We start from the raw sequence: 26,321 nt of genomic DNA on the forward strand, positions 1-26,321 counted from the left end.
GCTGGTCCTTTCTGGTTGTTGCAACTATGGCTTAATGCCACTTTTGAGGCTCACCTCCCATACAAAAGTGTTGTGGATGAAGAAAGTGCAGCTATAAAGAATCGAACAGTGGAAGGAACCAGATTAGCTTACCTAACCCCAAAAGAAGAAACTGGAAAACTTCGTGAAACCTTCTTGGCATACATAATGATGTTTGCTAAACGTTATCAATTCAGTCCCTCGATGGCTCCATTTGTACAACGGAAAGTGGGTCCCGAATGGTTTACTCGAGAATTTCCAGCAACTTCTTCCGACCAACAAGCCGAATCCATGGCTATCTGGGAAGCTTTCCTCACTCCAAAGTTGTTATATCACCGACTTCGATCTCCAAAAAGTCACTGCTGTCTTCTTTGTTATCAACCAAATTTGGTTTCGAGACAATTTGGGTTGGTTCAACTCAAACCAAAATGCTTGTACGACAAAAGGTATCACATGTGTCTACATACTTCGCATCTGGCAGAAAATGAATATGAGTCAAAAATCTCCAAATATGATGGCATCACCACTTTGTCTCCCGTCTCTTTCGAACCTGCTTTTTACTCTACCATAGATTTTCATCAATGGTGGACAGATTATTATTCTATGCAAATCTTCGATGCTGAAAGCCTTACTCGGGAACTAACTGAAGCTTTTGCTGATGTGCAGGCGAATTTCCATAAAGGTACTTCGACTTATATTAAAGAAATCCAAGCATTTCAAAAATTCTTTGAAACTATCTACAGGCCTGATGATCTTAGTCGGACCGTTCGTGAGGCTGCGGTCACTTTACGTGAAAAGTTTTCTGCTAAACTGGATAAGTTGAAATTGCCCACGTCTGTTCAACCTGAACTACGTTATAAAGTGGCTTTCGAACTTAATCCCCCAAAATTCCCTCCACTACCTAGTGCTGATTTTGGTGTGGCTTTAAGCCCTCCTTTTCCAGACTGGTTCGTGTGTGGGAATCTCATAAAAATATTTCAGGAAGAATCTAAAAAACGTGCTGAACGAGTGGTCCCGACTAAGCATACCATGGATACTTTCAAAGGACATCTTCATATAGGTCTTGAGCACGTTCGCGTCTTGACTCAACTACCTGAAGGTTGGGGTTTAGACAATCCTTCGACTAACTTTTCTTTCTTTACTGAAATGTTGATTTACATTTTGTTCACAGCCGTTACTCGAAAGAGAAATATCAAGGAGGCCCCTGCACAGAAGGGTTCTGGAGCTTCGAAGACCACCAAGACAAGTGGGAGTGATTCTGTCACCACTGGCAAGAAACCCATGGTACATACATACTCTATATTCTAACTTGTGTGATTTTATGAATATTTCTCACTTGGTTTTAACATGTATTTCAGAGCTCGAAACCTCCAGCATCTTCGAAGCGAAAAGTTACTCAAACAGCTGCTTCAGATGACGAAGATAAATCTCCTCCTCGTACTAGACAAGCAATAAAGAAAAGACAGAAAGCTGCCACCCCTTCAGCCAAAGGAAAAGGATATGGGACTTCGAAACTTACTTCATCGAGTGACAAGGTATCTTCTGACGAATCACCCTTAAAGGCTGCTAGTACTATCCCCATTGTGGAGAGCCACAACTCAAGCCCAGATAATGTTCCAACCAAGGTATTTGGATTTCACAACATAATCATTTTTTCAAATTCTAATTCTAATGATTAAGTTCACATCTTACCTTGTAAATGTAGGACGATGGTGGCATAGCTACTTCTGATCTCAAAACCTCAAGTCTAAACATTGATGTTGACAATCTTCGAGGTAAATGTCTGCCTTTTCGAATGACAGACGAATTTCTTGCAACTTTCCATTTTTATCAATTCTAACTGTTCAACATAGGTGTTCCTCGATACAAATCTCCTTTGCTTTCTCCAGTTCTCGAAGACGCTCAGCCCCTTGCAACCATCATTCCAACTGTGCCTGCTGAAGAATGCCATTCAAATGACGAGTCTCCACCTATTCATCAAGATGAAAATATGGAGGAAAATCCTCAATGTTCGGATAGTGATAATGCAGCCGGACAACCAACTGGCAGCGAAGATACTATATCTGAGCAAGATGCTACAGAGGAAACTTCCAAACTGCCTACACCTGGTCCTCATGAAACTTCGACCTTCGGAACTATAGTCACTCCTGTGACTACTTCGAAGCAGGTCCCCACAATGCTTACTCCTTCAGAACTGGAGCAACTCAAGAAAACTGATCCCGTAAGCTTCCTCAAGACCATGATGAGTGTTGATAATGTTTCGCCCATTGGGCTTGGAACTTCTTCTAATGTCTTGGCGGATACTGGCGACAAGGATGATATTCCTAATCTCCTTCGTCAAATAAGGGAAAAGTTCTTCGAAACCAACCTCGTCGAAGCTCTAAGCAGGGATTCCACCAAATGTTATAGCTTAAATAATATTTTGAAGAAAGTAGATTTACTTCTGGTCTCAGAGGAAGTCTCGGAAGTGATTGTTTTACTGGGTTCTCTGATTGATCAACTCCAATCTAATCTTCTTCGAAAACGGAATATTGACGAATAACTCACAACAAAGGTGACTTCTCATAGTTCTTCTTGGAAAGCTGCAAATGATGCAATAAAAAAGGCTGACGCCCTTAAGCTTGAACGTTCGAAGAACCAGAAGGAATATGAAGATTGTGAAACGAATATCAAATCTTGGAAACAAGAAATTGAACTCCTCGAAGAGAAGATAAAGAATGCCCAGTCTCGTCAGGCAGCAATCCAACAAACTGATCAGGAAGAATTGACCGAAGTGGCGCAGTTAGGGATTCAACACTTCGAGACGGCACAGAAGCTAGGGCCAGAGATCGAAGAACTGAAAAGACAATAGGCAATAATCGAACGTCATATGTCTTTATGGGAGACTCAATATTCGAAGATGAAAGATAATCTTTCCAAGGATTTTAATTAGCCACTTTGGACCTTGTACTATTTTTTGTGTTTCGTACTTAGTTCTTTTCTTTGTTGTAATCAAACTTCCTCAGGAAAGTATATGCAATTTTAACTTTCAATCTTCCATACTTCAAATTCTATGGTTGTCGCGAGTAGCATTTTAACAATTCCTAAAAATTGTCAAAATTATTTTTATTATCATAATGACTTTAATAATGCCCCCACGTGACATGATTACTCTTCGCAGCCTCTCACGCCTAGACTTGACGTTTCCACTTCCCTTAGCCGTAACCATCATTAAATGATGACATCACCTTTTTCAAAATGTCTATTTGAGACGTGCGTGTATCAGTTTTCAACATGATTACACTTTAACTTCCAAGGCGGGAAACGGCGGAGGCCATAACTTCTCTTGGGGATACCAAACGCAGTCCAATCAACACTAAAAAATGAACCGTTGTTTTATGGCCAACGTATTCTATATAAAGCGTTAGCATTCTACTCATTTCTTCATACTTTCCCAAACTCTTAAAAAATTTTGCTCTCTTTGTCACACGCTCGCGGAAATAGACAGAGTCGCCACCAATATATTTATCCTAATAGGAAAGGAACGTTAGCAAACCTAAGATGAATAAGAACGAGGTCTTTCGACCAGAGATAGGGTACGGGAGTCGGTTACGCAAGGGGAAGGTGCAAGCACCCCTCACGCCCATCGTACTCGATGGTATCCACCTATGTTTGTTGCTATCTAAAGGGTGTGTTAACTATAAATCTAGAGCTCAATGCTAAGGGAATGCATGCAAAGGAAATAAAAGAAACACGGGGAAGGTAAGGGTTATAAATAGTTGTGAGGGAAATTGGTTGGAATTGGTTAGTGATAGTAGGAAATGGTTGAGAGTTCTGTTTGGTAATAATGTATGGATGAATGGTGAGCTATTAACATGTGTGGGTTCTGATTATGGAACTAGTTGAGAATAATGATTAATGGTTAATGGGTGATAATTTTGGCAATATATCTATCATGGTTTGGCAGCCCTATGTATATATGGCTTGGATTTTTTATGTGAACTGTTATGCCATGGTCATTCTGCACTGAATTAGCTTCTTATGTTTGTGTTGGTGCTGAACCGGTTTAACAAACCAATTTGGATTAACTGCAGGGCTGGAATTATGCAGTTATTTGGTTTAGGTAGGTTTTTTCCTTGTGAAGCAGGTTTGGAATGTTGTAGATATGTGCAGGGACTGTTATATGGATGTTGAATGATGTCATATACTTGGCAGGTTCTGATATTGACGCATCATAGGCTGCTGAACTTGTTGTGGATTGGTAAGATAATGATAATGATTTAATGTGAATATCGACTGAACACGATTTGTATTTTTTATACCATGAATTGTACTAACCAAGTCATCTGAACATATTGTACACAGGCTGAAAAACTCGCTTTGGTCATAGAGAGAACATGAAGAATGATGAGGAAGCTGGCTTGACGCGAGAGTGACGACCTCTTGGAGCAATCCGATGGATTGGACCTCTTTTTTCTTGTTTAAACCCCCTTTTTTTGGTTTTGTTGATTCAATTTTGTAACTTATAAGAAACTTGTATGACTAGAAACTTTGTATGTCCATTAACTTGTAAAGTGATGTGATTTCGTTGATTCGCATTGAAGCTGAATGAAACTTTTTCTTGTACAGTATTCCACCATTTAAATGAATGTTTCTCCCTTTTTTATTCTTTTCACATCCATACCTTATCTTTATTCAATCAACTTCCTTAATCCATAAAAAAAACACAAGAGCTAATATACTGCGGAGCACCAAATGATATAGAGTGAGAACTTAAATCAAACACCGGGCACCATAAATAGAGAGAGAACTAATCATAGTTCTCCTGCTTAAATCAGTGGTAGCTCCAATATTGAGAAGACACTCAGTCACCCTCGGTTGATCTCGCCAGACCCAAACATAAGAGAATGATACTCTAATTTACGCTTCTTGCGGCCTTTGACAATGGATAGCCTAGTTATGAGAATATAAATCAAACCAAATCATCTGATCACTATAAGCAAATGAATAGTTACTAAGAGCCACAAAGACATCTTTAAATCCAAGATCCTCGATCTCATTTTCAAATTATTGATGAATGAATACATGATACGTTAGATGACCGGATGAATGTATGCAGATGAAATGCAAAGCCTAAGTCAGATAGAAGTAAAATTAGGTGGGCAATCTTGGGGAAGCGTTTGATGACAACATCATCAACATGACTACCTATGTTACGTTGAGGGCCCTTATGGACAATGATCCTTTTAGTGCTAAAGTCATTAGGATTTGGCACCAGCTTTTAGTGGGCAACTTTCATCCACGAAACCATGATCTAGACAGCATCATGATGGAGGATTTGGAGTTCATACTCTGTGCCCTCTGGGGAAAGAAAATCAACTTTCCACTTCTGATCTTCAAACAGCTTGTCGAAGCTGTTTCTATGGCTGCCTCTCGTCAAGGTGTAGTGACATGTCTTCCTTATGGAAGATTGTTGTCCTACATGTTTCTCAAAAAGGGTATAGTGAGAAGAATGCGTAGGTCGGGATCTCTAGACATGTTTGAAGCAGAAAGCTTGCCCCTGCTATCCTTGGAGGGTTTAGAACAAAGGATTAACTAGAGGGTGCGTTGTCTGTGGCTTTTGATGGAGGTGTTATAGGTCTTAGTTTTATTGTTTCTAATTTTGAATGCTCCTTTTATTAGCCTCTAGAATGCTTTTATTTCTGTAGTTGGTGGAAACACAATCCCCAAAATGAATGTACTCTCCTATTCTTAATGAAAAATATTTTGGCATTGCTTTGTCTTTTTACTTTATTTGCCAAATATCTTGCTTGAACACGAAGCCATTTTGGTGTTTGTTCAACCATTTTGGCCTATGTAGTATACTCTGAATATCTACGTTTTTGCAATTTTTACTTCGTGCATGCTTGGTTTGTATCTTTTCAGATACTTCCCATTTACTCTTAAGATCCTACGATCTTCTGCCAACTCTTCTATCTCGTAAGCGTTATTCGAGAATACTTTTAAGATTCGAAAGGGTCCTTCCCAGTGTGGGGACCATTTACCTACCGGAGGAGCTTCAGAAATCTGTATCTGCTGAAGTTTTTCCCTGAGGTCTTCAGTGGCCTCATTGGTTTTTCCTTTCAGATCTTCAGTCATCTCTGCATCGAAGGATTCTTCAACATCAGTGTTGAAGACTTCATTGTCATTTAGGCTTTCAGTAGCCTGCTTTCTAGTTGAAATTGTCTCCGATTCAGCAACATCTACTTCAGACACTTCCACCATGTTGACGTCAAGTGGTTCACACAGGTTAGTGGCAGCAACATTCAAAGGGTCTGTGTCAACCTTCATGTGACTCTTGGTTTTGTCAGCGAATTTCAGACGTCCATCCTTGATAGCATTCTGAATTAGATCCCTGAAAAGAAAACATTGTGAGGTTTTATGGCCTAAAAAACCATGATATTTGCAAAAGCCTCGCTTCTTCCGTTGTTCTAACGGGGGAATTTTGGAATTGGGAGGCACTATCATCTGGCCATCTTTTACTAACAAATCAAATATTTCGTCACATTTAGTGACGTCAAATGTATAAGTTTTCTTAGGAAATCTATCATTTTTATCGCTTTCTACTGGATTTTTTCCATTAGAAGGGGTGAGCAATTTGCAAGAATAAGGCGGTGCTTCTTTTAATTCAGCTAGATCTATTTCGACCTCTTCCACGCTGTATGAGTCTTCGAAAGATTCTCCGTCAATGTCTTCAGCTTCAATATATGCTACCCTCTCCTTCTTGTAACTCTTATTTGCTCTGGCCTTTTCTGCTTTCAGTCGTTCGACTTGTCGAACCCTGTCTGCCAATTGGGCCATATCCCTTAGGTATTAGGTATCCAGTTTCTTTCTAATTGAATAATCTAAACCACCTGCAGCCATCTCGACTAATTCATGTTCTGGGACAACCGTGAAGCATCTTGATTTCATCAAACAGAACCTGTTTAAGTAATCATCTATAGGCTCTGTGAACTTCCTCTTGATGCTAGCCAATTATTTCAGGCTTATCTTGGTTTGACCCATATAGCATTGTTCATGGAATAATCTCTCCAAGTGTGCCCATGCGTCTATGGAATTTGGGGGTAATGTGGTAAACCAAGTAAAAGCATATTTTGTTAGCGAACTAGGGAAGTATTTAATCCTAAGGTCCTCGTTGCCTGCTAAATCGCCGGCTTCCGTCAGATATCTGGCTATGTGTTCCACGGTTGACTCGCTGGTGTCCCCTGAAAATTTAGTGGATTTTGGTATTTTGGTACCCCTTGGTAATTCTGTTTGCATGACATATTCCGCTATGGGGGACGTATAATTTGGACGTCGAAGTCCGGTATTGAGGCCATTATTGGCCATAATTCTTTCTATCATGGTAGTTAGGTTATTTTTAGTGGCCATATTCTCTCTTCTAACCCTTTGAACTACTTCGTCTGGGTGTTCGTTCCTACCTACTATCCTTAACCTGGGTCTTTCCTCCGCAATATCCTGATGGACAGGAATAGTCCTTTGACTCGAACCGTCTAGGTCTATTACTTGGTTCCTTTCGATTGTTGTTGTTCTAGGTGGGGGAACTATGTCAGCGGTGGTTGTTCTAGGCGGAGGGACCACATCAGCGGTTGTTGCTCTAGGCGGAGGAACCGTATTTTGAACACGTTCCATAATGGGTTCACCCTCTCGATAAGGGGGTTGATTATTTTTTCGCCTAGGTTGAGGGACTCCTAAGAAATCCGCCATTCGCCCTATTTGTGACGATATTTTTTTGATATGTTTCCACATTGTCTTGGTTAATCCTTGTAATGTTTGCTACTAATGGATTGAAAATCGACCCCAATTCTCTAGCGAGGACTCCTAACATATCATGGTTACTTGCATCCATCTCCTGTCGAAATGGTGCTTGACTATTTGTGGTTAAGGGGGGTATTTGGAGAGAGAAACCAGTGTTTTGTGCGCTTTGACCTATCGAACCGACATTAGGCGAAAACGCTGTTGGGTTAGTTGTAGTGTATGTAGGACCTGTTCCTCGTAATCCTGCGATGTATGAATATGGCATTCCATATGGGTTGTTGGGTCTCCAACCTTCGAAAGTGGTTGATGGTCCTGGGGTAAATAATTGACTTGCGGCGTTTGTCGAGAAAAACGGTATCTCGTTTACACCTGTGAGTGGAGGCACGGTGGTTCCCGAGACTGGAACAGTCCCTGTTGTCCCTGAAGTATTCTCGGGTATAGCCTGGGAACTACTTATGGGTCCAGACCCTGTCGAAACCGGTATATCCTGCGCCTCTTGAGTAGAAGTCGAAACGTGCGTGGAATTTGCCGCTACTGTTCCTGACCCCTGTGGGGGATCTTGATCTCCCCCTCCACTGGCCACATTGACCATTTTCTTGTTGTAACTTCGTTTAGGAATCGGTTGTGCACTGTTGGTTAATTTACCGTTCCTAAGGTTCATACAAGGTCTTGATATTTTCTAGACAAAACAAAACAATCAATTAATAACAATCTGTTTGACACTGTCCCACTGGGCGTGCCAATTTGTTTACGGTGATTTCCGGTAAACAACCGCTAGTCTTCCAAACTATAAAATATACTTTGGTTACCCGCAGGATCGACTAGATTGATCCTAGGACATAGTCAAACAATTGCCTTTCGATATGATTTGATTCATGTTTGTTTGTTCTGACTTCAAGAAAACTTGTTTGTGATGTGATCGAATGAATATTCACTTAAAAACAACACTTGTTACACATGTTAATATGTCTTTCGACAAAAGAAACGTAAACAAAAGCATGTAAATTGCAGGAATGTAAAGTGCATAAATATAACGTGCAAGAATGTAAAATGCAGCAATGTAAAGTGCTTCGAAATGAAAGTTAAACAAAGAAAAATAAAAGGAATTGAAAATATACTTGAATAAAGAAAGATACAAATGTATTTAAAATGGTGTTGGTGTCATACGTATATTTCTCAGCGAACTCGTTCTCTAAACACTTGATACTTGAGTGATTTGTGAGTGATTTGTACAAAATGAACACACGGAATCCTAACATTAAGACCCTTATTTATACTAATTTCGACCCTAACGGTCATACACTAATCTGATGCCACGTTGCTCACAAGAATCCCTGGGATGCCATCTGTCCTTGTGCGGTTACACAGACTACTTCGAAATTCAAATCATCCCGCCTGAATCCTCTTTCGACGCGTGGCAACGTGATCAGAACCGAGAATGCCACGAAAACACGTTCAGCCTCAGTACCTTACGTATTTTGTAAAACGTTTAAGTCTCAAAGATAACCCTCTTCGAATTAGCTCAAATTCTAACTATCTTCGTTCCAACTCAAACAATCATTCTCGAAACATGGCCATCAGTAGCCATTTTAAATCTCAGAAATGGTCATCAGTAACCATCTTCCTTCGAATTCTAACTCTTCAAAGAATATCCTTTCTAAACGTAATCTTCAGCCAACAAAACCGTTTTTCCCTTTAAGCGGAACTACATTAGCCCTGACTTCTCCATTGCACTGAGGAGGTATGTAGGCACAAGGTTTAATGCTTTGTCGAGCTTATTTTAAAAATAAAACAAACTCTTTTTTTAGCACACGCAACACAGATTTTCAAAAAGGTTCTTGTGGAGTACCACAAATATGAGGGGTGCTTAAAACCTTCCCCTTGTATAATCAACACCCGTACCTAAGATCTCTTCTTTTTGTTTTAAAAACAAACTTTGAGTTTACTTCGTTCTTTTCCCTTTTCCTTTGGAAATAATAAAGCGCGGTGGCGACTTTCACTGAAATATTGACTCGAGTCAATATAATGGCTTCGTTCTCAGATTTTCCCCGCAACAAATGGCGAGTCAAATTTGGGGCTTGGTGTATTGCTGGTTTAATCTACAGGAATAACATGTGAACATCAGCAAACATTGACAACTGTTGCAGCCATTTTTCAAAGTTCCAATTTGCCCTCAACGGTAAGGTTTCATGCTTTAAAGAAGGTGTTATTTGGTTAACAACGGTTTGGTGCATTTGGAATGCATGGAATGGGATTATTTCTAACAATGAATTGGGTGATGTTGAAGAAATCGTCTTTAAAATTAAGATGCATTCCTGGTGGTAGTTCCAAATTGATTCGAACTGTTTAAATTGTAACTTCTACGAATGGTGTAAATACCCTCTGAAATACCTTTGATGATTCTGTTACTTGGTTCGTAAATTTTTTCCCTTATTTATATTCGAGTTTAAGAACCCCTAATGCTCAAAAATTGAATATAAAATTGCTTATAAAAAAACTATATGAATTATTCCTAATTCTCACTTCTAAACTTTTCAATCATATTATCCTTAATTTAGTTAAGTTAGACTCAATTAGATAACAACTAAATATTACATTTATCTCATCGCATTTATTTTAGAAACCACATTTTTCATATTAGTATTGATGGATGCTAACTTTTTCAAAAACATTTAACTTAGTATTTCATTTCAAAGAATGTTATTAAATTGTTTCATCGACTTGTGTATCTCATAAAACATATGTAAATATATAATACATACATCTCACACACACAATATATATATATATATATATATATATATATATATATATATATATATATATATATATATATATGGGGACGACTCAAGTGAGAACACTTGGTTATTATAAGAAATGAGAACAATGAATCATGACCATTAAATTTTGATTTGTTGATTTTAATGGACTGGATTAGTTTCTCTTTCTATGATCCTTAATATTTATTTTAAATCAACATAGAAAGAGAAACCAATCAAGTTCGTTAAAATCAACAAAATCAAAATTTAATGGTCGTGATTCACTGTTCTCATTTATCATAATAACCAAGTGTTCTCACTTGAGTCGTCCCCTATATATATATATATGGGACGACTCAAGTGAGAAACACTTGGTTATTATGAGAAATAAGAACAATGAATCACGACCATTACATTTTGATTTGTTGATTTTAATGGACTGGATTGGTTTCTCTTTCTATGATCCTTAATATTTATTTTAAATCAACATAGAAAGAGAAACCAATCCAATCCATTAAAATCAACGAAATCAAAATTTAATGGTCGTGATTCATTGTTTTATTTCTCATAATAACAAAGTGTTCTCACTTGACCCTACGTCTTCAAGTATTCCTCAACTGAGTCGCCAGTTCTCTAATAAGGTGGGAGAACTGGCCTTTTATTTTGTTTTTCGCAAAACATGTTGCAGTTAGCAAGAGTCGTCACCGACTTTTCTTTTATCCAATAAGAAAAGGCTGAAAAGAACAGGAAAGATCTTGATAGATTTTGAGTTCAGGGGTAGGTTATACAAAGGGAAGGTGTTGACATCCTTTGTATCTATGGACTCTTAAATTCTTAGCTCACTTTAATTTGCTTTTGTTTGAAAAGTGGTGTGTATAGAAATATTTCGAAAAAAAGTTTAACTTTATAATGATTCTCGTATGAATGTATACAAAGTGTTTATTTTTTCGAAAGTATTTATGAAAGAGTGATGTTTGGAAGTATTTTGTAAAAAAAACTTGACTTTGTAATGATTCGTGTAAGAATGTATACAAAGTGTTTGCTTTCGAAAGTAATTTTGAAAGTGTGAGGTGTGAAAAGTGATTTGATAAATCATCTTGATGAGGTCATGTGCAAGCATAGACAATAAATATTCATCAATACAATCTATAAATCTAATAGTTAATATTTAATTTTCTTATCTCTTATTTTAAAAACACTCCCACATGATACATCATATATATATATATATATATATATATATATATATATATATATATATATATATATATATATATATATATATATATATATATATATATATATATATATATATATATATTGAGAATGAATAAGTTATATGAAAATGAATAAGAACTATCAAATTTAAAAAGAAATGATTGTGATTAAATTGTGATCTTCACTAAATCAAGTGCCATTAAGAGAAAAGAAAAATTATTAATCAAATTTTAAAAATATCTTTTAATCTCAACCATTAAATATAAATCTAATGGTTGTTAATACATTCTCACATTTTCATATAACTTACTCATTATATATTTATATATATATATATATATATATATATATATATATATATATATATATATATATATGATCTTACCGAGCAGATCAGATGGCCAGCAACAACAATGAAGGCTTGAAGTTCCGAACGGTTGAAGGGGAGAAAAAAAATGGTTGTACCTGCAAGGCACTCTGATTCCAAAGTAAGTATACGTTCCACAAGGTACAACAAAGTGAGAGAGTTTTGGGGTAAGAAAAGATTACCTCACCCTCTGTATGTAGAGGGCTATTTATAGGATATTTTGGAGCGGATTAGACTCCTCCTTCTGAGGCGGATATTTAGGAGACACATGGGCTGGTTGTTTGCCGGTCACGAGGAGCCCTCATGGTCGATTACTTGGCAAGTTTGCCCGGTCTGGTCGGACGGAAACCGCCACGTGTGACCTGACGCATTTTGGGCCGAAGGCGGGAATGGCCCAATTGATTAGATTGGGCCGGTCCAGAATAGGAGCCCCCGAAGTCGTTGCTTCCGGTCAGAGGAGTGACGGCTTATAGGAAATTGATCTGGGGGTCTTTCCGGGGTCCGAGCCTAAGATATCCGAGGGAGGTAGGTCGTGCGTTTCCGGGGAGAAGAAGGGTCAGGCCGGGAGTAGGGAAATGTGTTGTTTCAGAAAAGTTGATAGAGGGACTATAATGCGAAATAATGGCTAATCTATTACCTAGACTATAAGGTTAATGATGGCCATTTCTTTGTACAGTATGGCACGTGCGGCGCGTGTGGTGCCTTTGGTAGCCTAAAAATAGAAGAACCCCTCATTTTTCCAAACTTTTCAAATTCAGTTACTTCGTTCTCCCTCCGCTGGCCGTTATTTCTTGCAGTGGTGTTTGTTACAAATTCTTCAACTTTTCATCAAAACCGTACCTATAAGTCAACCTTTGATCCTTATTTTATGTATTTTATGCTTCGATCGTTGTTTAGAACTGATTGCATGTGATTAGGGTAGGTTTTTAGGAAGACTTTGATGAAAATAGATGATGAATGTGGTGGCGTATGGCAGAGATATGAGGCTTCTCCGTCGTCCACGACTGCGTTTTGTTGAATTTATCTTTAGATTCTAGCTTTCTGCATTGTTGATAGTCGTTTGATTATGCTTTTGGTGTTTTTCTTCGTGTACGTGCTTCGTAGTTAGATGTCCTGCGTTTTTGCCCTTTTCCCGGGCGCGAACTTCGTCTAGCTCGGAATTTGTTGTTATGGAGGGGGCAAGGACGCGGTTCATATGGTCTCTGGGCCGTTGACGTGCCCTTTCACTCTGGATGATGGTGGAAGGGTGGACTTGATTTAATTTTCGAATTCACTATTCTCCCCTGTGTTTCGGGTGAAAAATGACCGATGAAACTCGTCCGACGGCGTCGAATTCGTCGTCCTCTACCCCTCCAGCCCGGCAACAGGTGCCTCAGTTGGCCTGGGTGCATCAGGAAGCACTGGACGTAGAGAGTTATTTCGTGGAGGATGACTCTGATGTCTTTACCGAGGTGGGAGAAGGGTGGTCGGTTCTGATTCCGGCCGAAGATGACCGAATTTGTGATGTGTACACCCCGGATTTAATTCCTATGTATGAAGTGGTGTTTCGGGATATGGGTTTTCGTGCCCCTTTCACTGAGTTTCAAGTGGCGGTGCTCAACCATTTGGAGGTGTCTCCTGGGCAGCTTCACCCCAACTCAATCGATTTTATCCGGGCCTTTGAGTTGGTCTGTACGCATTTAAAGATAGGAGCAACGATCCCTCTGTTCTTTTATATATTCTGTATTCAGCGTACGGTGAAAGATGGCCGTTATGGATGTGTGTCTTTAAAGCAGTCCAAGAAAATTTTCAAGTCTTATTCTGACTCTTTGAAGGGTTATAAGCCTCGCTTCTTCCTCATTCGTCCTCATTCTTGGGAAGCTCGGGAAAGTGTCTTTGATCGCGTGCCGACTTTGGATGTCCATGGTCGTCCAGTGCTCAACGACATTGGGGAGCCTGTCACCTCCCGTCGATATAAGTTTAGGTTTTTCTGGTCGCGGGACCACTTCAGGTATGGGACCGATCAATATATCACCAGGCTTTCGGATTTGGATGATGATGCTCGAGGGGATTATGCTGCTCTCCAGCGGTTCGTGCAGGGTCTTCCCGTAGTCGCCATAGTGGATCGCTCGGGGATACATATCCTTGGCGAGGACGGGGAGCCGATCAGGGAGCCAGGGGTGATTAACATTAAGGAGCTTCTAGCCGAGGGAACCGATGAGGGGGTGTTTGCCTATTTGGGTATCTGCTCCTTCTTTTTCGTCCCGTCTTTTATTTTGGCTCTGCTGTTTTAATAGCTTTCTTTCTTAGTGGTTTTATCAGGGGCAGATTTTTCACGTTTTTCTTTTCCTTTTGTAGAGTCAATGGATTGTGCCCGTCATGACCGGATGCTTAGGTAGGCCAGCAAGTTAAAAGGGGTTGTTAAGAAGAGCGTTGGTCCTAGACTGGTTGTTGCGCAAAGATCCCCGGTAGGAGGCTCGGGTGCCTCCTCCTCTGGTGCTGCTACTGCTGCTGGTTCCCCCCTGAGGAACTCTGATCAGGACGAGTCTTTGAGGCCAGTTACGGTGCTTCCTTCTCCCCAGAGAACCGAAGTCGTGGACCTTACTCAGGAGGAGGCTGCTGATATCTTCACCATCCCTTCATGCTTTCTTCAGCCCAGATTCTTTGAAGGTGGACCCTCCTTGACTATTCCACGTGCTGAATCTCTGCACATTGAGGGTTTGGAGCCTTCTGTTCGTCAAAGGTTCCTTGTGCAGGATGCTTCAGCCATGGTTCGACTTCTGGAGATTGTCACTCTCTATGCTCACTCGGCGCCTTTGTCAGCAGAAGCAGCGAGGTTGCTTCAGGAGCAGGTCAAGATGAAGGCCTCTGCCTTGGAGGAGAAGGACCAGCTGTTGAAGGAACATGGCGAGGAACTAGACGCTGTGAAGGCTCGGCTGAACGAAAAGGAGGCTGCTCTGGTGGTCGTGCAAGGTCAATACACCTTTCTCTCCAGGACTCTGTATGGAACAATGTTGTCTTCCTCGGTTAGAGAGGCCTCTCTTCGCCGTTCTCAGGCTCCTGCTGAGGATGAGTCGGAAGAGGAGAAGGCTCTTTTAACCCAGGCAGACTTGATTCAATATATCAGAGTCTTGGGGAGCGACTGTGTGGCGGCTGCCGAGGATACCTATCACTCCACTGTGGCCCAGCTCAAATTGAAGAATCCGGGGGTGGAGTTGGTGACCGAAGGTACCGGGCCTTACCATCGTGTGGAGGGCGACCATATTGTTTCTCCGGCCTTCGGGGAGGAGCCCGTGACGCAAGAAGCCGAGGAGGTCCAAGTCGAGGAAGGTGTTTGAAGACTTTCTTTTCATGTGTTTTGAATGTTTGGGCCTGCGTGCCTTGATTTTGTAAGTGTTATTCTGGGGGGTATGCCCCCATTCTTAATTTGTAAGTATTCTCACCAGCTCGGTCTTAGCGGCCGTAGTTGGGCACTTCATCGGGCTTTTGCCCGTATTTATTTAAGTATTAACGTTTTTTGCTATTTCCTGGGAATCTGTGTGCATGCGTAGTGATTTTTTGGGAAGAGTGTTATCGGTTTCAATGTCTTTATTCATTAAAGGCATGTTCGTTTCCCAAGGTTATTGTTCCCCTTCTTCCCTTATAAAAGGAGGTCTCGCAGACCTCTTCTTTCTTCATTTTTCGCAGGAATGGGAGGAGCTAAAGAAAAGCAGGTGTCTTTGACGTCGCATTCTAGTGGGGCGAAGAAGACGTAGGATAAGAAGACTTTGAGTAGTTCTGCTACCCGTTCTCGGGGCTCTGTGAGTTCGGATGCTCGTGCCCGGGTGACGGGGGTAAGAGGCGTGGTTGAGACAGATGGTTCCGAGACTGGATGGGATGAAGATTGGTACTAGTATCTTCATTCGGATGAGTTTGCTCGTCAGAAGGAGTGAAGCGTTTCCCTTTTATTCAATATCTATTTTGTAACTTGCATGAATGATAAATGAAGTAATCTTGTTGTGTTTTGCGGTTTATTTTGCATTTTGGGAGTTTTTTGCTTGACTATAATGTGTTGATCGCCAAGTGTGTGGAACTGTGGTAGATTACCGGGGACATGTGCCTGACATATGGTGAGTCTCGGATTTCGTTGTATTAAGCTTCGGGGCTCATGGCGTGAACGGTCCCTTCGCGAGCGAGGCGTTATGCCATCATGGTACGTGTTTACGACGGGGATACTCTGTATTTAGGGCTCCTCGAAGAACAAGGAGTCTGCTCGATTAAAAGAGCGGGCTCCCGTTGTTTTGCTTCAGTCAGAGGTGCTTGGCTCGTACCGGGCCGCACCTTTATTTTAGTTGTATTATTGTTTGAGTTTTTCAGCGTTCGAGCGAGTTTTTCTCCTTGCAAGTTCTCCAGGTAGTATGCCCCATTTTCTGTCCTTGCTCGAACATGATAAGGGCCTTCCCAATTCGCGGCCAATTTGCCTTCTCGGGAATCTTTGTGGTTTCTTTTGAGCACTAAGCTGTCTACTTTAAATTCCTATTTAATGACTTTCGCGTCATGTCTTAGGGCGATTTTTTGCTTGAGTGAGGCTTCGCGGAGGGCAGCTCCTGTTCGGATTTCTTCTACCAGGTCGAGCTCCTCTCTAATCGCCTCACCATTGCCCTCTATTTCGAGTGGTTCTTCGATGCGCCTCGAGGGCACGTGTATCTCGACGGGGATCACGGACTCTGTTCCGTACGTTAGTCGGAAAGGAGTCTCCCCTGTGGTTGAGTGTGGGGTGGTGCGGTAGGCCCATAAGACGCTGTGCAGCTCTTCGACCCATCTCCTTTTTATTTCGTCTAGTCTTCTTTTGAGGCCTCTCAGAATTACTCTGTTAGCAGCCTCTGCTTGCCCGTTTGTTTGTGGGTGTTCGACCGACGCGAAATGTTGCTTCGTTCCCAATTTCGTGACGAACTCTTGGAAGCGCTCGTCTGTGAACTGGGTGCCATTGTCGGTGATGATAGCCAATGGTATCCCGAACCGGGCGAGGATGTTTCTTTTGTAGAAGCGGAGTACGTTCAAGGATGTGATTTTGGCAAATGGCTCGGCCTCGATCCACTTGGTGAAATAGTCGACCGCAACTATTAGGTACTTGTTCTGATTGCTTCCGGTCACGAATGGACCGAGGAGAACCATCCCCCACCACGCGAACGGCCAAGGAGATGATAAGGACTTGAGTTCGTTGGGGGGTGCGAGGTGCATGTCCCCGAAACGTTGGCATTTGTCGCATTTCTTCAAGTATTCTTTGGCGTCGTCTTGCATCGTCGGCTAATAGTAGCCTGCTCTGAGGGCTTTCCGAGCGAGTGATCTTCCTCCTAGTTGTTGGGAATTGATTCCTTCGTGTATCTCTCGGAGTATGTGGGGAACTGTGCCCTCGTCTATACATTTGAGGAGGGGTATGGAAAATCCTCGCCGGTAGAGGCGATTTTTGACTAAGACGTACGAGCAGGCTCTCCTTCCGATGGTGGAGGCCTCTTTCGGATTAGTGGGCAAGAGGTCACTTGTTAGGTAATTGCATACGGGGGTCATCCAACCGGATGCGTCCCCAGTTGCGCTTACAAGTGACAATGAAGACGGGGTCTCGGTACTGGGTTTTGGCAATATTTCCTGGATTACGGATTTGTTATCTCCCTTCTTTCTCGTGCTCGCCAGTTTTGATAGGACGTCTGCCCGAGAGTTGTGTTCCCTTGGGATGTGTTTTACTTTGGCGCTCCTGAATCGGGCCAGTCTTTCTTTTAAGAGGGCCAGGTATTCGGCGAGGGCTTCGCTTTTGACCTGATATTCGCCTGAGATGTGGGATGCGACCAGTTGAGAGTCGGTAAACACCTCAATGTCTTCGGCTTCTAAGTTGTTTGTGAGGCGTAGCCCGGCAAGCAGGGCCTCATATTCGGCTTGGTTGTTGGACGTTGGGAATGATAGTGAGAGGGATACCTCTATGAGGGTTCCTTCTCCATTTTCAAGAATGATCCCTGCTCCGCTGCTAGTTGAGCTTGAAGCACCGTCCACGTATAAGGTCCATCTTCGGGCGTTGTTGTTTGTTGTTTCGGGGAAGGCCATTTCGGCCACGAAATCTGCCAAGACCTGTGCTTTTAAGGGCTTTTCTTCCTTTGTATTTGATGTCGAACTCCACAAGTTCCAACGACCAACGGAGCATCCTTTTGGCCATGTCGGGGCATGCAAGCAATTGTTTCATGGGTTGCTCGGTTCGCACGACTATGGTATGTGCTAGGAAATAGTGTCTGAGTCTTCAGGCCGCGGTTATTAACGCGATTCCGACCTTTTCGATCTGTTGATATCTGATCTCGGGGCCTTGGAGTGCTTTTCTTGTGAAGTAAATGGGTTTCTGGCCTTCCGGGGTTTCTCGTATCAAGGCCGCGCTGACGGCCTCAGTGGATACGGTGAGATAAAGGTATAAGATTTCTACGCCTTCTGGCCTAGATAAAACTGGTGGGCTGGATAGTGCCCGCTTGAGGTGGGAGAGGGCGCGTTCGCACTCTTCCGTCCATTCGAAGGCGGTCTCTTTGCGCAAGAGTTTGAATAGTGGCAGGGCATGCTGAGCGGATTTGGCCACGAACCTGGATAGTGACGTGAGCATGCTGTTCAAGGTTTGGATTGACTTCTTCGAATTTGGAGTGGGCAAGTCCGAGAAGGCCCTGCATTTATCCGGGTTGGCTTCGATTCCTCTTTCTGTTAAGTAAAAGCCAAGGAATTTTCCTGCGCGGACGCCGAATGTGCATTTTTCCGGATAGAATCTCATTTTACACTTTCGTGCTTGCTCGAAAACCTTTTTGAGGTGGGCGGCGTGATCGGTTTCCCTTTGGGATTTGACGATCATATCGTACATATAGACTTCGAGCATATCGCCTATCTCTGCTCGGAATACTTTGTTCATCATGTGCTGGTATGTCGCCCCGGCGTTCTTCAGACCGAAGGGCATTACGTTGTAGTAATAATTGCCCGATTCGGTCATGAAGGCCGTGTATTTCTTGTCAGTTTAATCCATGGGTATTTGATTGTACCCGGAATATGCGTCCATAAATGAAAGTAATTTAAAATCGGCGGAATTATCTACTAGTTTATCTATATTGGGCAGAGGATAAGCATCTTTTGGGCAAGCCCTATTAAGATCTGTGATGTCAGTGTACATGCGCCATTTTCCATTTTATTTTTTAACAAGTACAACATTAGAGAGCCAAGTGGTGTACTTGGCTTCAGATATAAAATTGGCCTCTAGGAGGTCTTTTACAGCTAGTTCGGCCGCTTCCGTTTTCTCTGGTGATTGTTTTCTTCTTCTCTGGGCGACGGCCTTGAAGGCGGGGTCGATAGTCAGGTGATGGCAGGCCACTTCTGGATCGAGTCTCAGCATCTCGGCAGCGCTCCATGCGAATAGGTCGGCGTTTTCGCGGAGGCAAGCTTTGAGTTGTCTCTTGGCCAGGTCTGGTAGATCTGCTCCGATTTTTACTCCTTTGGTCGGATCTGCTCCGAGGGACATGAGTTCGAAGTCTCCGTCTGGGATTTTCCGGAGGATCCCTTCTGTTGTTCCTGGGTTTATGCTCTGTTCGGGGTCTCCGAGAAAACGACTGTCCAGGTCGACATTGTCGATGCGAGGCATTGATTTGTTGGTCTCGGAGATTACGCTGGCTGCCCCTTTGTCTTAAGCTGGTGTTTTCAACGTGCATAGGACTTTGGCGGATGCTTCGAAGCATCTCATGGCAGCTTCGATATCACCATTGGTTATTGCGACTTGTCCTTTAGTCATATAGTATTTAAGCTTGAGGTGCACGGTTGAGGGGACCGCGATTAATTCGGCCAGAGTGGGACGTTCGAGGATGCACTAGTATATTAATGGGCAGTCGATGACCAGAAATTGGACTTTCACTGCCCTTGTGGCTTCTGCCGATCCGATCGAAACTATGAGTTCCACGAACCCCCATGGCTTGGTAGCATGTTTTGTTTTAAAAAGAAAGACTTGTTATATTGTTTTAAAAATGTTAAATGTAAGAATTAAACGTTAAATTTTTTTTATAAATTATATTAATTTTGTAAGAACTAATATTTTTTTAAAAACATTAGATGATATAATTTTAATTGAATATAATTTAAATACAAATAAAATTATTAAAAAAATTTATACTAGTTATCATTTTAAAGTTTATATTATTTTTTAGTATTTTTTTAGTCTTGAAAATGTAAATATAGCTGGGAGAATTTTAATTTAAAATAAAAATACTAAATACATTTTGATTATAATTAATATATTTCACAATATTTTTATAATAATTTAATCAAATAAAAATATTTTTGGTAAGAATATCTTTAAATAATTTTCTTTAAAATATTAACCATTCTAGAAAAAAAATCAAGTAAAGTGTTCTTTATATGAAATTTTTAAATCATAGCCGTTAATTAAATCAAACGATCGATATTAATAGTTCTCGTTTCTCACATAAATATCGGTTCTCACTTGATACGCTCCGTATATATATATATATATATATATATATATATATATATATATATATATATATATATATATATATATATATATATATATATATATATATATATATATATATATATATATATATATATATATATATATATATATATATATATATATATATATATATATATATATATATAGAGGACGACTCAAGTGAGAATACTTGGTTATTATGAAAAATGAGAACAATGAATCACGACCATTAAATTTTGATTTTGTTGATTTTAATGGACTGGATTGGTTTCTCTTTCTATGATAATTGATATTTATTTTAAATCAACATAGAAAGAGAAACCATGTGATTCAATGACATAGTAAATCCTTATAGATTAAGCTCAAACTTTATAGGTAAGATCTATATGATATTATGTTTCAATCCAACGGTTGAATTTAAAAAATATTAATTCGAGATGTAGTTATTGAACGAGTGTAACTCGTGGTGTAACTCTTCGGGTGTAATTTGATCCCTCCTCATATATATATATATATATATATATATATATATATATATATATATATATATATATATATATATATATATATATATATATATATATAGGGCATATCATACGAGAATGTCATATTTATATGAGAATGTGAGAATAAATCTGAACCATTGAATTTTAAAATAAATGGTACAGATTATGGGTGAATCTTTTTTTCTCTCTCCTATATTTTGAAATAAATGATGTAGGAGAGAGAAAAAAAGATTCACTCATAATCTCCACCATTTATTTTAAAATCTAATGGTTCAGATTCATTCTCACATTCTCATATAAATATGTCATTCTCATATGATATGCCCTATATATATATATATATATATATATATATATATATATATATATATATATATATATATATATATATATATATATATATATATATATAAAAGTTGTTTTCTCTTCCACTCAAATAATTTTATTATTTAAATAATTAGATAATATTGCAAGCAATTTATATTTAAATAAATTATAAACACATAAATTATAGTATTTAAATATGTATAATAACTTTATTATAATCTTAATTAAATAGTAACATCACTTAATAAAATATGATATTAATAGTATGACAATAAAATAGCATTATCATAATCAAATTAAATCAGTTGAACAGCATGATCTTAGCAACAACAAGAAATTAAAATCACGTTGTTGTCATTGCTAAATTTTAAAATCATTTATTTTATTTTCTTGGAAAATCATCATTTAAGCCATATAAAATATAAACACTCATTACAAATTCTAGCTATTAATATAAAATTAAAAGTTATTATTTCTGAATACACAAACCGAAACTTACACATACGCACAGTTTACTTTTAAAATTAGGAACAAAACTAAAATTAAAACTGATACCAAAAAAAAAAAATCATTTGATTAAATTCGATCTTAAAATTAAGAACAAAACTAAAATTAGGAACATATTTTGGTTTTTAAAGAACGTTTGTGTGATTTTGTTTTGAATACATATTCAGTACAATTTCTCTATTATTTTTAAAATATGAGATTGATCCGAGAAGAAATAAATCGTTTAATGAAGCGACTAGAATAATTAAGAAAAGTATTCTTGGGTTGATGAAAAAAAAAAAAAAACACATTCCATGTTTATCTACATAGTAAAAGAAAGTGTGCTGTTCGTGCGACAGTTGACTACGTGTTGTTCATGGTAGTTGTTGACACTTTCGCTGACTAGCAGACTGCAAGATGCAGCTTGTCTTATAGTGTGGGTGTGCATCATCATACCATGACCGACATGGCATTTTTCACGCCATCACAAATTGCAAGCCATTTTTCAAGCCATTAAGGATATCGTCATGGTTAATTTAATTAAGAAGTAAAAATATTTAGAATGTATATTAAATTTTATTTCATATTTTCAGGAAATTAAATTATGTCTAATAAGTTGATTATTTTTTTTAAAAAAATATTATTAATTTATAAACATCTGTAACTTTTTATATAATATATAAATATTGTGGCGAGATGTTAAACCTTAAATCGACAATTTATATCTAAGTATTGTTTTTAAATATTGATCTTAATTAATAGTTTTAAATATATTTTTGATCTCCTATTTATTTTAAGTGAATACTCGGTATTCTTGAATTTAATTGGATATTGATATTCTTAATTAATTAAATACTATGATTTATTGTCATGTTACATTTTTATTTTATTTTATTTTATTTTATTTTAAATTTAATTAAATTTTAATATAATTTTCACTAAAGATATCCGTATCTAACTTAACTTCATAGATATCAAAAAATTTACCTCTATTTTATTTTGAACTCCTAGTTTCCTTTTGAAAAACTTAGCTATTTGATCTTCATATTATATTTTTTTATATTTTTTCCCTTCCTATATTAATGTATGTATGTACACATAAAACATCTGACTTGACCCAAATCAGATGGCGCCATGTTATTTAATGAGTTAGATTCAAATTTTTTAATTTTAAATTATTTTTTGAAATGACGTTTTAATGAAATAAAAATACAAACACTTTTTAAATACATTTTTTAACAACTTAAATCAATAAAATCCTTATTTCGTCAGTTCTTCACTATTTTACAAGAACTATAACTCTTTGAAACGTGTCCTACTCATCTTCTTCTTTTTTTCACCTTTCCTGTTATCACCTTTTCTTTACTATACTGAATCATTGATTCAATGAAGAAATCAATTATTTTGTCTTTGGAGTCATCTCTTCATCATATATGTGGTATATTAGATCGAACTCTAGACTCCACAAGGATAACTTCATGGTTCGGCATGATTATATGCATGTTGTAGTCGAAATCTGTTCAAGCATGTAGGTGTAGAAGGTGTGCATTATAACACCCCAATTTCTATTTTAATAATATTAATACTATTTTACTATTATTATTGAATGGTGGAGTATTTTAAATAATCATTTTAATATTTTAATTATTAATTATATTTAATTAATTTATTAGGATGATTGAGTTTATTAAAAAAATTAGAGATATTTTTAAAATGGGAGAAAATAGAATTTGATTTAAAAATTAGAGATAAATAGGTGTTTTGAGTAAGAGATGAGATTGTGGTGAGAATTAGAGAAATAATCGAATTAGAATAATATTTTGTTTTATTTAATAAATAATGGAGGATATAGAATTAAAATAAAATAGAGATTTCGTGAGGGTGTGAGGAGAGTTAAGGGGTGAGAGATGTAATTGGGTTATTAGTTTAAAATAGATATAGCAATGAACTTTTGTACTTGTACAGTACGTGCAAAAGTTGAAAAAGAGACAAATCTGAGATTTTGGGAAAAGCGGCAGAAAAACTTAAGGAAAGTGGTCATAGGAAGGCGGGCGAGGTAGAATCTCAGTGGCAAGAAATCTCAACGATCATCACTTTCGAGGTAAGGATGGGGAATTCTTTACATGTTGGGTGTTTAGGCAGTCAGATGGTGAGGGGTCATAACCCTCCTATCTTCTTCTTCCCCGTTCTTTTTGTGTTTTGGTTGATCATATATTTGTGGCCAAAAAGAGTTTGGACAAAACCCTTTGAGACGATTAATTTGTATATTCTTGTATTCCAATGATAATGTTTGAATCCAAGTTGATATTACTGATATTGGATGATTGATACATGGTTGTGCCCTTTTAGGCAGTTTCTTAATAATAGAATTTTGGTATAATTTTGTGTATTTGATATGTGATTTTTTAGTCATATTTATGTTTATTGGTGTGTATTAGGGTGTTTAGAACTCTAATAGGAGAGTTTTTGAACGGTTCAATAGGGAGGAAAAAAAAGAAAATCGCATGTATACATAGAAGGGGATTGACCGTCTTGTTTTGTGCGTAACTTGAGTTTTCTAAGTCTAGTTGAGGTGCTTCCAGTTGCGTTAGAAAGATAACTCGATAGTCTTTATTTTAAATTGAAGAAATTGGGTCTGTGGGCCCTATAGTAGTAGCAGTTCTCTGGTTTTTATACCAGAGGCATAGTCAATTTCAGTCATGTGTTGGTCATCTTGTTTCACGCATAACTTGAGTTCCGTAAGGCCGTTTGAGGTGCGGTCAATTGCGTTAGAAAGAGGGTTCAAATATCCTTTAGACTGGAGAGTTTTATAATTTTTTGTACTATTTTGAAGTCAGACAAAACATTACGCCCAATGCGAGTACCAGTTCTTGTTGTTTGATTAAACCGAACCAATTGGGGTATTAAGTCCTAAAATAAAAATTATAGTCTTAATAAAGATTCTCTAAGCTTTTCAGAACATATTTATTTTCTTTATTTCGACTACATTTGATATTTTAAATAATTGTTCGAATCTGTTGTCCAATTCGGTGAGTTTTTGGGTAATTTTGAGTCCAATGAGTTTTTGAGCAATTTTAAGTTTAGTGAGCTTTTGAGTGTTTGGTAAAAATAAGTTATTTATATTATCAAAGAGTTGTTAATTGAGTATTTATAGTAGTTTGGAGTACTTTAGAGTCATTGAGAGTTATTTAGAGTTGTGGAGATTATTATAGAATTGTTTAGAGTTCACCATGAGAACCATGTTGAGTTAAAGACAATGATTATCACCCTTTTGACAATCTGTGAGCAAATATAAATAAATATTACTCTGTTGATATGTTTTGAGTATTTTTATAAGTTGATGAGTAATTTGAGTGTTGTTTAAATTGAGTTACTGTGTAAATATAATTTTACTCTGTTATTGATTCCTAATATAATTAATTAGTCGTAATTATATTGTTGAGTTGTGGTTTCAGAGAGAAACCTTTTTTAGTATGAGTTGAATTTTTTAGAGAGAACTACCATGTTGGCCTTGTATTGACAAATTTGTGGTTCATATAGAACCTCATTTTGAGTACGATATACGAGTATTGTTGTTGAGGAATATGAGATTGAATAATAGTTTTTTAATGTGAATATTGTTGCCATGTTCATGCATTCAATTATATCAGTGATAGGTGAAATTCTGGTATGTCAGACTCCATATATCCTATGACTAGTTGGGACATCTGATTTGATACAACACATAGTCAAGGTATAAACACCTATCAACAATACTCAAAGGTAAACAACACACAAAATTGTTAACTCAGTTCGGTGTACAACAACACCTACTCTTGGGGCTACCAAGCCATGGATAAAGTTTAGTATGATAGTATCAATTCAAAGTACTATGCAAACAACCTTTAATTTACTGAATTTTCATTTCATTTCCATCCCAATTAACTTTCTACCTAAGACTCACCTAGGTATGAGGATCTCCTAAACTCCCCTTCAATCACAGTCAATGATTGGATACTTTTAAACACTTAGAATAAAATAGGAAGACACACTTCCAAAATAATACCTAGCCAAGACTCTTGACTAAGAATAATACTTAGAGTTATTTAAAAGCTTCCTCCAAGAGCAATAAATATTTTATGCTTAAAAGCTTAAGAATGAACAATAGAGAATTACAACTCTAAACATCAGTCCTACTCTTTATCAATATGATATTCGAGAGGCTCACACATACCAACTCTCCTAGAGAGTAGCTTACAGAATCAACCCTAATAATATTAACTTTAACATCTTCGAGTGGTTACCTTTTTCTCAACTGGATTTGAACTTTCAACCACAACTTATCAACTAGGGGTGATCAAAACCAAACCAACCCAATAGAAAACCGCAAACCAAACCAAACCAAACCGAAA

General features: G+C 38.3%; 1 long non-coding RNA gene across 1 annotated transcript; it reads left to right on the top strand.

The window, feature by feature from the left end:
* Positions 1 to 4,039: 4,039 nt before the first annotated feature.
* Positions 4,040 to 4,623, top strand: LOC131606832 (uncharacterized). Its single transcript, XR_009285071.1, has 2 exons — positions 4,040 to 4,258; positions 4,363 to 4,623. It is a non-coding gene; the product is annotated as an uncharacterized LOC131606832 (long non-coding RNA).
* The last annotated feature ends 21,698 nt before the right edge of the window (positions 4,624 to 26,321 follow it).

This window comes from Vicia villosa, linkage group LG5 (genome assembly GCF_029867415.1).
Source record: "Vicia villosa cultivar HV-30 ecotype Madison, WI linkage group LG5, Vvil1.0, whole genome shotgun sequence".
Classification (NCBI taxonomy): domain Eukaryota; kingdom Viridiplantae; phylum Streptophyta; class Magnoliopsida; order Fabales; family Fabaceae; genus Vicia; species Vicia villosa.